General features: G+C 36.2%; 2 non-coding genes and 1 pseudogene across 2 annotated transcripts; all 3 read left to right on the top strand.

The window, feature by feature from the left end:
* The first annotated feature begins 3,416 nt into the window (after positions 1–3,416).
* On the top strand, positions 3,417–5,407 carry LOC128870710 (small subunit ribosomal RNA). Its single transcript, XR_008455446.1, has one exon. It is a non-coding gene; the product is annotated as a small subunit ribosomal RNA (ribosomal RNA).
* A 566-nt stretch (positions 5,408–5,973) lies between these two features.
* On the top strand, positions 5,974–6,154 carry LOC128870712 (5.8S ribosomal RNA). The gene has a single exon (XR_008455448.1). It is a non-coding gene; the product is annotated as a 5.8S ribosomal RNA (ribosomal RNA).
* A 438-nt stretch (positions 6,155–6,592) lies between these two features.
* Positions 6,593–9,379, top strand: LOC128870687 (large subunit ribosomal RNA; annotated as a pseudogene).
* Positions 9,380–12,500: the final 3,121 nt, after the last annotated feature.

Genomic DNA, 12,500 nt, shown 5'->3' with positions numbered 1-12,500 from the left:
CAAATATGAAATCTCTTATAATCAGACTATATATATAAATGTTATGTTATTATATTATTAATTAAGAAAAGCAAATAAAAATTATATAAAAATATTTATTTAACATACATTTATATATATGAAATATATAAAAATATCATAATATCATCATCTCATATATATTAAATATTTTCAAATTTTGGCTAATCGATGATATCAAAATAATTTACGAAAATAAGACATATCTGTGATTCCATCATTATTGGGGTATATATAATATGATAAAAAAATATATGGAAAATATCATCATATATATAATTTATTAATTTTAATATATATTGGTTAACCGATGATGATATTATTGAAATATATAAAATATAATTGAATTATATGAAATCAAATTGAAATGTATTGAGTTAAATTTTTTCCATACATTTTTCACAATGCGTTGTGTACATGGACAAACAAAAACACTCACGGTGAAGGCATGTGAAATATATGAAAGATAATCAAATCGAATTTATATGAAACTATATTCGATTAAATGTATGAAAGTAAAATTTAACAAAATTTTGCCCATACATTTTTCACAATGCGTTGTGTACATTATCAGAAACACTCACGTGAAGTCAAGTGAGATATATATATGAAAGAAAATCAAATCGAATTTATATGAAACTATATTCGATTAAATGTATGAAAGTAAAATTTAACACAATACATTCATTTGATAAACTGAATAAATATATAATAAAGACATTTGAAATATATGGAAAATATCATCATATATATAATTTATTATTTTAATATATATTTGGTTAAATCGATGATATTATTGAAATATATAAAATGTAATTGAATTATATGAAATCAAACTGAAATGTATTTAATTGAATTTTTCCCATACATTTTACACAATGTGTGGTGTGCATGGCAAAAAACACGGTGAAGGCATGTGAAATATATGAAATATAATCAAATCGAATTTATATGAAACTATATTCGATTAAATGTATGAAATTAAAATTTACCACAATACATTCATATGATAAACTGAGTAAATATATAATAAAGCCATTTGAAATATATTGAATTCTATTAAGTTAGATTTTCACCATACATTTTTCACAATGCGTTGTGTACATTGTCAGAAACACTCACGGTGAAGGCAAGTGAGATATATATGAAAGAAAATCAAATCGAATTTATATGAAACTATATTCGATTAAATGTATGAAAGTAAAATTTACCACAATACATTCATATGATAAACTGAATAAATATATAAGAAAAACATTTGAAATATATTGAATTGTATTAAGTTAAATTTTGCCCATACATTTTTCACAATACGTTGTGTACATTGTCAGAAACACTCACGGTGAAGTCAAGTGAGATATATATGAAAGAAAATCAAATCGAATTTATATGAAACTATATTCGATTAAATGTATGAAAGTAAAATTTAACAAAATTTTGCCCATACATTTTTCACAATGCGTTGTGTACATTGTCAGAAACACTCACGGTGAAGGCAAGTGAGATATATGAAAGAAAATCGAATCGAATTTATATGAAACTAAATTCGATTAAATGTATGAAAGTAAAATTTAACACAATACATTCATATGATAAACTGAATAAATTATAATAAAGACATTTCAAATATATGGAAAATATCATCATATATATAATTTAGTATTTTAATATATATTTAGTTAAGTTGATGGTATTATTGAAATATATAAAATGTAATTGAATTATATGAAATCAAACTGAAATGTATTGAATTGAATTTTTCCCATACATTTTTCACAATGTGTGGTGTGCATGGCAAAAAACACTCACGGTGAAGGCATGTGAATAATATGAAAATATCAACATTTAACTAACCAATGATATTGAAGCATATAAATCGAATCATAACTATATGAAACACGAATTTGAGTTATGTTAAACTGGTGATATTGTGGATTTATTCCTAGTTTTCCATACGTTAGTTTAAATAGAAACAATTTTCGAATATGTATACATATATGAAGAATTTATATTCTATACTAACATATTATGGAATGTAACTATTGATTGTTACCTTGGCATATTGGTGTATTGTGAGATTTCATTCATAGTTTTCCATACGTTAGTTTAAATAGAAACAATTTTCGAATATATATACATATATGAAGAATTTATATTCTATACTAACATATTATGGAATGTAACTATTGATTGTTACCTTGGCATATTGGTGTATTGTGAGATTTCATTCATAGTTTTCCATACGTTAGTTTAAATAGAAACAATTTTCGAATATATATACATATATGAAGAATTTATATTCTATACTAACATATTATGGAATGTAACTATTGATTGTTACCTTGGCATATTGGTGTATTTGTGATTTTATTCATAGTTTTCCATACGTTAGTTTAAATAGAAACAATTTTCGAATATATATACATATATGAAGAATTTATATTCTATACTAACATATTATGGAATGTAACTATTGATTGTTGCCTTGGCATATTGGTGTATTTGTGATTTTATTCATGGTTTTCCATACGTTAGTTTAAATAGAAACAATTTTCGAATATATATACATATATGAAGAATTTATATTCTATACTAACATATTATGGAATGTAACCTTGGCATATTGGTGTCATTGTATTTTATTCCTGGTATTCTATAGTTAGTTTAAATAGAAATAAATTTTTGAATTCAAAATTTTATATTCTATACTAGCATTACATAGAAATTATCCTCAACTGTTTGTTTCTTGTATACATACAGGAAATTAAACAGATGAAGAAAAAAAAAAAACAAAACAAATAAAAATTATAAGAAAAACTAAATTTTAAACAAAAGAAAAAAGGAGAAATTTTTTCAATCATATATATATTTATGATTAAAAAATAGAATTATGGAATTATTAATTTCAATTCAGAGAGAAAAATTATGTAATATATGAAATTATTACATTAAAAATGCATTTGAAGAAAAAGTAAAATGTTATTAAAAATGATACATTTGAAAATTGGCAAATATTAAGAAGAAATATCGTTCTTATATTTTTATACAAAATATATATAGAGAACGAAAATTCTTTTTCATAAAAAACGGTTTTTGAATTCTGATAAGAAAAGCTAAAGGGGTCGGCGGGAGCGCACATTGAACGAAAGAAAATGAAAGAAAAACACAACAAAGAAGAAGACCAAATAAAATACAAATATTTTATACAAATAAAAGCACATTATTAATAAATAATAATAATAATAATGATGATGATGATGAGATGATACATAAATTGTGTTATTAAAATTACGTTCTATTGTATGTGCGTTTTCCCCTTTACTTTTTATATACACCGTAATTTATGAAATTTTCAAATATGAAAAACAAAGAAAAATATATAAACAAATATATATATTATTCTGGTTGATCCTGCCAGTAGTTATATGCTTGTCTCAAAGATTAAGCCATGCATGTCTAAGTACAAACAAATTAAAAGTGAAACCGCAAAAGGCTCATTATATCAGTTATGGTTCCATAGATCGTTAACAGTTACTTGGATAACTGTGGTAATTCTAGAGCTAATACATGCAATATAAACACGGACCTTATGGAACGTGTGCTTTTATTAGACTAAAACCAAGCGATCATTTGATCGTTAAATTGGTTGAACTCTAGATAACTTGCAGATCGTATGGTCCCGTACCGACGACAGATCTTTCAAATGTCTGCCCTATCAACTTTTGATGGTAGTATCTAGGACTACCATGGTTGCAACGGGTAACGGGGAATCAGGGTTCGATTCCGGAGAGGGAGCCTGAGAAACGGCTACCACATCTAAGGAAGGCAGCAGGCGCGTAAATTACCCACTCCCAGTTCGGGGAGGTAGTGACGAAAAATAACAATACAGGACTCATATCCGAGGCCCTGTAATTGGAATGAGTACACTTTAAATCCTTTAACAAGGACCTATTGGAGGGCAAGTCTGGTGCCAGCAGCCGCGGTAATTCCAGCTCCAATAGCGTATATTAAAGTTGTTGCGGTTAAAACGTTCGTAGTTGAATTTGTGCTTCATACGGGTAGTACAACTATATATTGTGGTATGTACATTACCTTATGTATGTAAGCGTATTACCGGTGGAGTTCTTATATATAATTAATACAATGTATTTTTTATATATTCCTCCTATTTAAACCTACTTCAGTGCTCTTCATCGAGTGTTGTTGTGGGCCGGTACAATTACTTTGAACAAATTAGAGTGCTTAAAGCAGGCTCCAAATGCCTGAATATTTTGTGCATGGAATAATGAAATAAGACCTCTGTTCTACTTTCATTGGTTTTTAGATCAAGAGGTAATGATTAATAGAAGCAGTTTGGGGGCATTAGTATTACGACGCGAGAGGTGAAATTCTTGGACCGTCGTAAGACTAACTTAAGCGAAAGCATTTGCCAAAGATGTTTTCATTAATCAAGAACGAAAGTTAGAGGTTCGAAGGCGATCAGATACCGCCCTAGTTCTAACCATAAACGATGCCAGCTAGCAATTGGGTGTAGCTACTACTATGGCTCTCTCAGTCGCTTCCCGGGAAACCAAAGCTTTTGGGCTCCGGGGGAAGTATGGTTGCAAAGCTGAAACTTAAAGGAATTGACGGAAGGGCACCACCAGGAGTGGAGCCTGCGGCTTAATTTGACTCAACACGGGAAAACTTACCAGGTCCGAACATAAGCGTGTAAGACAGATTGATAGCTCTTTCTCGAATCTATGGGTGGTGGTGCATGGCCGTTCTTAGTTCGTGGAGTGATTTGTCTGGTTAATTCCGATAACGAACGAGACTCAAATATATTAAATAGATGCTTTCAGGATTATGATGTTGAAACTTATATAGCCTTCTTTCATGCGTACATCTTGAATGTACAAGTGTTTGAATGTGTTTATATAAGTGGAGTCGTACCTGTTGGTTTGTCCCATTATAAGGACACTAGCTTCTTAAATGGACAAATTGCGTCTAGCAGTAACGAGATTGAGCAATAACAGGTCTGTGATGCCCTTAGATGTCCTGGGCTGCACGCGCGCTACAATGAAAGTATCAACGTGTATTTCCTAGACCGAGAGGTCCGGGTAAACCGCTGAACCACTTTCATGCTTGGGATTGTGAACTGAAACTGTTCACATGAACTTGGAATTCCCAGTAAGTGCGAGTTATTAACTCGCATTGATTAAGTCCCTGCCCTTTGTACACACCGCCCGTCGCTACTACCGATTGAATTATTTAGTGAGGTCTCCGGACGTGATCACTGTGACGCCTCGTGTGTCACGGTTGTTTCGCAAAAGTTGACCGAACTTGATTATTTAGAGGAAGTAAAAGTCGTAACAAGGTTTCCGTAGGTGAACCTGCGGAAGGATCATTATTGTGTTCCATATCCGTAAGAAAAACAAACAATGCCAAAACAAATAAAAACAAAAACAAACAAAAGAAAAAAAGAAAAAAAAGAAAAATTTATAATTATTTTGAATCCATATTCTTTTTATTCTTTTTCATTCAATTTGTTATCCATCAATTATATCATATTAAATATAATATGATGGTACATTTTGTAATGTTTTTTCTTATTTTTTCTTTTAAAAACCTTTAAACATGAAAATAGAAAGTTGTACTTATTATTCATTTGATTGAATGATAAGTTAATTTGTTCACAATAACAAAAGTGGTATATATTTATTATTATATTTATATATAAATAAAATGATTAAAAAAATACAAAATAATCAAACATAATAAATACCACCACTGTATTATTGTTGAACTAAGACATTCGCAACTTAATAAAAATGTTTAGAGTTAAATATATTTGATATATATTATTGAAAGAAAATCAATTTATATTTTATTATTATTATTATTTAATTTTACTCTTTCAATTAATATATGCAAAAAAAAATTGACATTTGTTATAAATAAAAATAAATAAAAAAATACTCTAAGCGGTGGATCACTTGGCTCATGGGTCGATGAAGAACGCAGCAAACTGTGCGTCATCGTGTGAACTGCAGGACACATGAACATCGACATTTTGAACGCATATCGCAGTCCATGCTGTTATGTACATTAAATTAAATTTTAAAGTACTGCTTGGACTACATATGGTTGAGGGTTGTAAGACTATGCTAAATAAGTTGCTTATTCTTTTATAAAAATAATTGAATTTAAGCAAATGTGTATATTATTGGATTTTAAATAATTCATAATATTAATAGCAAAAAAATAAAGATATATAATGAATTTTTTATTTATTAATATATTCTTAAAAAAAAAAAATCCTCTCAAATAAAATGAAATAAAAAAAATTTTGAATCTAAGTATTCTCTTTAAAAAATTTTCATATTATTTATATATATATAAAATATTAATTTATATATGTAATTAAAGGAGGAATGTCTAGCATAAAAATTAATTTTTTTTATTCTAGAATTGCCTCATTTTACATAATTATTATTTATAATATATATTTATATAAAAGGAAAAAAGAAAAATAGAGATGAAAAGATGATATAATTATTTATTAAATTGTGAGAAGATAAAAAATATTTTAAAACAACCTCAACTCATATGGGATTACCCCCTGAATTTAAGCATATTAATGAGGGGAGGAAAAGAAACTAACAAGGATTTTCTTAGTAGCGGCGAGCGAAAAGAAAATAGTTCAGCACTAAGTCACTTTGTCTATATGTCAAATGTGAGATGCAGTGTATGGAATATCTTAATATCTAGTATGAGAAATTAACGATTTAAGTCCTTCTTAAATGAGGCCATTTACCCATAGAGGGTGCCAGGCCCGTATAACGTTAATGATTACTAGAAAGATATTTCCAAAGAGTCGTGTTGCTTGATAGTGCAGCACTAAGTGGGTGGTAAACTCCATCTAAAACTAAATATAACCATGAGACCGATAGTAAACAAGTACCGTGAGGGAAAGTTGAAAAGAACTCTGAATAGAGAGTTAAATAGTACGTGAAACTGCTTAGAGGTTAAGCCCGATGAACCTGAATATCCATTATGAAAAATTCATCATTAAATAATTAAAAATAATGTGCATTTTTTTCATATAAGGACATTGTAATCTATTAACATAATAAAGTATTTATCAAAAGATCATTGGTGATATTAAGTTTATTTAAATTAATTTGCTTTTTAAGCATATTAACATAGAATAAATACTAATGATTTGATAAAGTGTTGATAGATTTTATTATATATAATGCTAAAATTCATTTTTTGAATTTTACAAAAAATTTAATATCTATGATATTAATATTTATTTGTATGCATTTATATGATTAACAATGCGAAAGATTCAGGATACCTTCGGGACCCGTCTTGAAACACGGACCAAGGAGTCTAACATATGTGCAAGTCATTGAGTTATATTAAACTTAATGGCATAATTAACTTAACTTAAAAATATAATGGGATTAATTTTTAGTCTATTTTCTTAAATAGTCAATTAATTCAATCCCGGGGCGTTCCATATAGTTATGTATAATGATAATTTATTATTATTTATACCTCTAACTGGAGCGTACCTTGAGCATATATGCTGTGACCCGAAAGATGGTGAACTATACTTGATCAGGTTGAAGTCAGGGGAAACCCTGATGGAAGACCGAAACAGTTCTGACGTGCAAATCGATTGTCAGAATTGAGTATAGGGGCGAAAGACCAATCGAACCATCTAGTAGCTGGTTCCCTCCGAAGTTTCCCTCAGGATAGCTGGTGCATTTAAAAATTATATAAAATAATCTTATCTGGTAAAGCGAATGATTAGAGGCCTTAGGGTCGAAACGATTTTAACCTATTCTCAAACTTTAAATGGGTAAGAACCTCACCTTTCTTGATATGAAGGTTGAGGTTATGATATAATGTGCCCAGTGGGCCACTTTTGGTAAGCAGAACTGGCGCTGTGGGATGAACCAAACGTAATGTTACGGTGCCTAAATTAACAACTCATGCAGATACCATGAAAGGCGTTGGTTGCTTAAAACAGCAGGACGGTGGACATGGAAGTCGTAATCCGCTAAGGAGTGTGTAACAACTCACCTGCCGAAGCAACTAGCCCTTAAAATGGATGGCGCTTAAGTTGTATACCTATACATTACCGCTAAAGTAGATGATTTATAAAACAATTTCGATTGATTTATAAATTTTGAAACTTTAGTGAGTAGGAGGGTACAATAGTGTGCTTAGAAGTGTTTGGCGTAAGCCTGCATGGAGCCGCTATTGGTACAGATCTTGGTGGTAGTAGCAAATAATCGAATGAGACCTTGGAGGACTGAAGTGGAGAAGGGTTTCGTGTGAACAGTGGTTGATCACGAGTTAGTCGGTCCTAAGTTCAAGGCGAAAGCCGAAAATTTTCAAGTTTTTAATAAAAAAAAATATTAATAAAATTTATATATATATATTAAAAAATAATTAAATACTTGAATTATTTTGAACGAAAGGGAATACGGTTCCAATTCCGTAACCTGTTGAGTATCCGTTTGTTATTAAAAATGGGCCTTGTGCTCATCCTGGCAACAGGAACGACCATAAAGAAGCCGTCGAGAGATATCGGAAGAGTTTTCTTTTCTGTTTTATAGTCGTACTACCATGGAAGTCTTTCGAAGAGAGATATGGTAGATGGACTAGAAGAGCATGACATTTACTGTTGTGTCGATATTTTCTCCTCGGACCTTGAAAATTTATGGTGGGGTCACGCAAACTTCTCAACAGGCCGTACCAATATCCGCAGCTGGTCTCCAAGGTGAAGAGTCTCTAGTCGATAGAATAATGTAGGTAAGGGAAGTCGGCAAATTAGATCCGTAACTTCGGGATAAGGATTGGCTCTGAAGATTGAGATAGTCGGGCTTGATTGGGAAGCAATACCATGGTTTATGTACTCGTTCTGGGTAAATAGAGAATTACGATTCTTGTTCCCCGGATAGTAGTTACGTAGCCAATTGTGGAACTTTCTTGCTAAAATTTTTAAGGAATTATATCATTCGATATATATTCTTTTTAAATTATAACGATTATCAATTAACAATCAATTCAGAACTGGCACGGACTTGGGGAATCCGACTGTCTAATTAAAACAAAGCATTGTGATGGCCCTAACGGGTGTTGACACAATGTGATTTCTGCCCAGTGCTCTGAATGTCAAAGTGAAGAAATTCAAGTAAGCGCGGGTAAACGGCGGGAGTAACTATGACTCTCTTAAGGTAGCCAAATGCCTCGTCATCTAATTAGTGACGCGCATGAATGGATTAACGAGATTCCTACTGTCCCTATCTACTCATTCTCATTGTGATTGTTGAGCAGTGAAGACGTGCCTTGTCGCGAGCGCATAAATTTTTTGTCAATTTCGTTTTGTGCTATATCCGCGAGTATTACCGCGAATCGAGTGACGCTATAGTGTAGCTGTACATGAGCTGCATAGTGATTCCGAGAATTGTGTAAAGTGAGTGCCGTTGTGTGTTTCACCGGAATTTTGGTGACGCTACGATTAGCGTGGCTGTACAGTAGCTGTACGCTGTTAAGGGCAACTGTGTTAGTGAGTGCCATTGTGCGAATACGGGAAGTGTGCCCGTTATTCGAGTGACGCCAATTGTGCGCGTGGCTGTACATAGCTGTGAACTATTAGTGGTTTTGTGAGTGCCGTTAATTTTCGGCGTGGATATAGTGAGTGCGTCGATAGTTTGGCGTGCTGTTATATTGCTATCTTCGGCAGTGATAAAAGGGGTGTTATTTTTGTGCGTGGGTACAGTGCTGCGCCAAGGTTGAATACCTTGTGCAGGTGCCGTGTTCACAGCGTGCTGCGTTTGGCCTACGGTCGAGCCCGGCGTTAGCTTCATATTGGTCGACCCGTCCCTGTGCGGGGAACGGTGTTCTGTCCGGCAGGGCATTGGTGGTGGCCTTTGCCAGACCTTTGGCTGGTGGTGTGGGCTACGTCCTCGCGGTTGCTTTGGCTTGCCGTTAGGTGTGGTTGCTGTGTGCGTGCCTGTGCGGGACTCATCCCTGTCTTGCAGTACCTTACTGTCGCCCAAGAGTGACCTGTTTTTGTTGTTGCTTGGGAGCGATATACGGCGGATTCGTCAAGCTAGTTGGTGGGGCATTGGGCGATGCCCAAATTAAGCGATATGCGGAAGAGGGCGAATACCCCTCTTCCCATCGGTTCTGTTGTACCGTCGTCGGCGATGGACGAGACAACGTCGGGGGAGGAGGAGGTTATTTTGCGGTCCCCTCCCCGTATTAGGAAGAAGACCGCTGGAGGTGCAGCAGTTCCGGTAGTAAAGGCGAGTGACGAGGGGAAGGTAGCCCCTAAGTTACCTGAAGGTAAGTCGGGGGTAAGCGGAAGCGAGGGCGCTTCCGAGGGGGAAAAAAAGGGGGGGGTGAAAAAGGTGCGTAAATCAGGGGATAAATTAGGTCCAGCCGGGAAGCGCATGGAGAAAATCCGCAGGAATTTCGGTGCTTCCCTGGAAAATTCGGGAATAAAAATTGGGGGCGAATTTATGGGGCGCTTCAAGTCCATTGTGACGGCCTTTAGTGGAGCCGTCATAGATATGGACGACGTCCCGAAAAGTGTGGCAAAAGACCTCCTGGGATACTCCTTGGAGTTCGAGGAACTGTTTGTGGAAATGGTGACGGAAATAGCCCATCTTCGTGGGCGGTTAGAAGCCACGAAGATAACTAGGGAGGGAGCACCTCAGAGGACGGCTGGAGCTGCGCTGGCTGGTGCAGCGATGATGCCGGCACCTCAGGCGCCTGCGCCTGTGTTGCCGGCGTTGCCGGTGCCCAAGCCAGTTGAGACCTGGTCGGTCGTAGTGAGGGGTAAGACCCCCACTACGTCCAAAGAGGTGATCAAAAAAGTGGTAAAGGAGGTAGGGCCTTCCATGGGGGTAAGGGTGCACGAGGTGCGCCCGTTGAAGGATGGAGGTGCGATTATTCGCACCCCATCAGTTGCTGAGAGGGATAACTTGGTGAGAAATGCCAAGTTTTCCGAGGTGGGGCTCGATGTGAGCATACGTCGGAAGCTGGGACCTAGGGTTGTGGTCCAGGGGGTTCACACGGAGATCTCCCCTGATGAATTCATGGGAGAGTTGTTCCGTTTGAACCTCAAGGAGTTCAGCCCTGGGTGCCTTGAGAAGGACGTAAGGATGGTCAGCCGTCCTTGGAAGGTCAGCCCTGATGGGGTGACGAATGTTGTCCTTGAGGGCACGGACAAGCTAATGTCCGCCCTCCTGGAAGCAGGTCGTTGCTACGTTAAGTGGTTTTCCTTCCGGGTACGGCCGGACCAACTGACGCCCGGCTGCTTCCGATGTATGGGATTCGATCACAGGGTGGCAGAATGCAGGGCCAAGAAGGATGTCTGCCGAAGGTGCGGGCAAGAAGGACACAGGAGTGCGGGTTGTGGCAATGCCCCGCATTGTCGCAACTGTGCGTTTAAGGGCAAGCCAGCCGGGCATTTGATGATGTCCACTGTCTGCCCGGTGTACTGTGCGATTGTTGCCCGTGCGCTCGTTAGACATTAATGGTTAAGCTATATCAACTGAACTGTCAGGGGGCTTATGCCGTGATGTGTGAATTGGGGGCGTGTATGTTGGAGGGGGGCTGCGGCATTGCTTTGCTCCAGGAACCATACTCCACCAATGGGGTGGTGAGAGGTCTTCCTGGGGGCTTCAGGGTCTTTACGGACCTTGGAGTCAATGCCGCAGTAGCTGTGTGTGAGCCAAGCTACTCTTGTGTAGTAGTTGACTCATCACAGTGGGGAGTATGTGTGTGTGTCGAGGGGGAATTCGGCAGAATGAATGTCGTCAGCTTGTATTGCAAGTTTGACGAGCCTCTGGAGCCCTATTTAAGGTACATAGATGCGGTGCTACTACGTGAGAGTAGCATTCCTGCCATCGTGTGTCTGGATGCGAATGCTACTTCCCCGATGTGGTTCAGCAAGGTATCCAGGCATACTTCTGGATATCAGAGCCACGATCGGGGTGAGGCTATGAGCGAATGGCTTGTGGCGAATAGCCTCCTCGTTGCAAACGAACCAAGCGAGTGGTATACGTTTGAGGGTCCTAGAGGTGTGAGTGACATTGACGTGACGCTCATGAATGAGGCAGCAGCGAGTAGGTTCGAGTGTAAATGGAGCGTTAGGGGGGGTTGGGGAATTAGTGACCATAATTTAATACAAATTATGGTTACTCCCCGTACCCCGCAGTTAGAGGGGGGGAGTCCATTGAGGCGATGGCGTACCTCGTGTACTGACTGGAACCGATATGGGCATACTGTTAGGGAAGCGGTATTGGGTATACCGCTTAGTGAGTTTGAGGAATTGGGGGTTGATGAGCAAATTGCTCGTCTATCTGAATGTGTCTGGGGAGTGAATGACTTAGTGTTTAGGAAAGCTAGGGCTGTGAGAATGAAAGGTGTGAAATGGTGGACGAGTGAGTTAAATTCAAAGAGGAGGTCTG

The sequence above is a fragment of the Anastrepha ludens genome, unplaced genomic scaffold (assembly GCF_028408465.1).
Source record: "Anastrepha ludens isolate Willacy unplaced genomic scaffold, idAnaLude1.1 ptg000022l, whole genome shotgun sequence".
Taxonomy (NCBI): Eukaryota; Metazoa; Arthropoda; class Insecta; order Diptera; family Tephritidae; genus Anastrepha; species Anastrepha ludens.
Note: the sequence above shows the minus strand (reverse complement) of the source record. Positions and strands in the feature narration are given on the sequence as shown.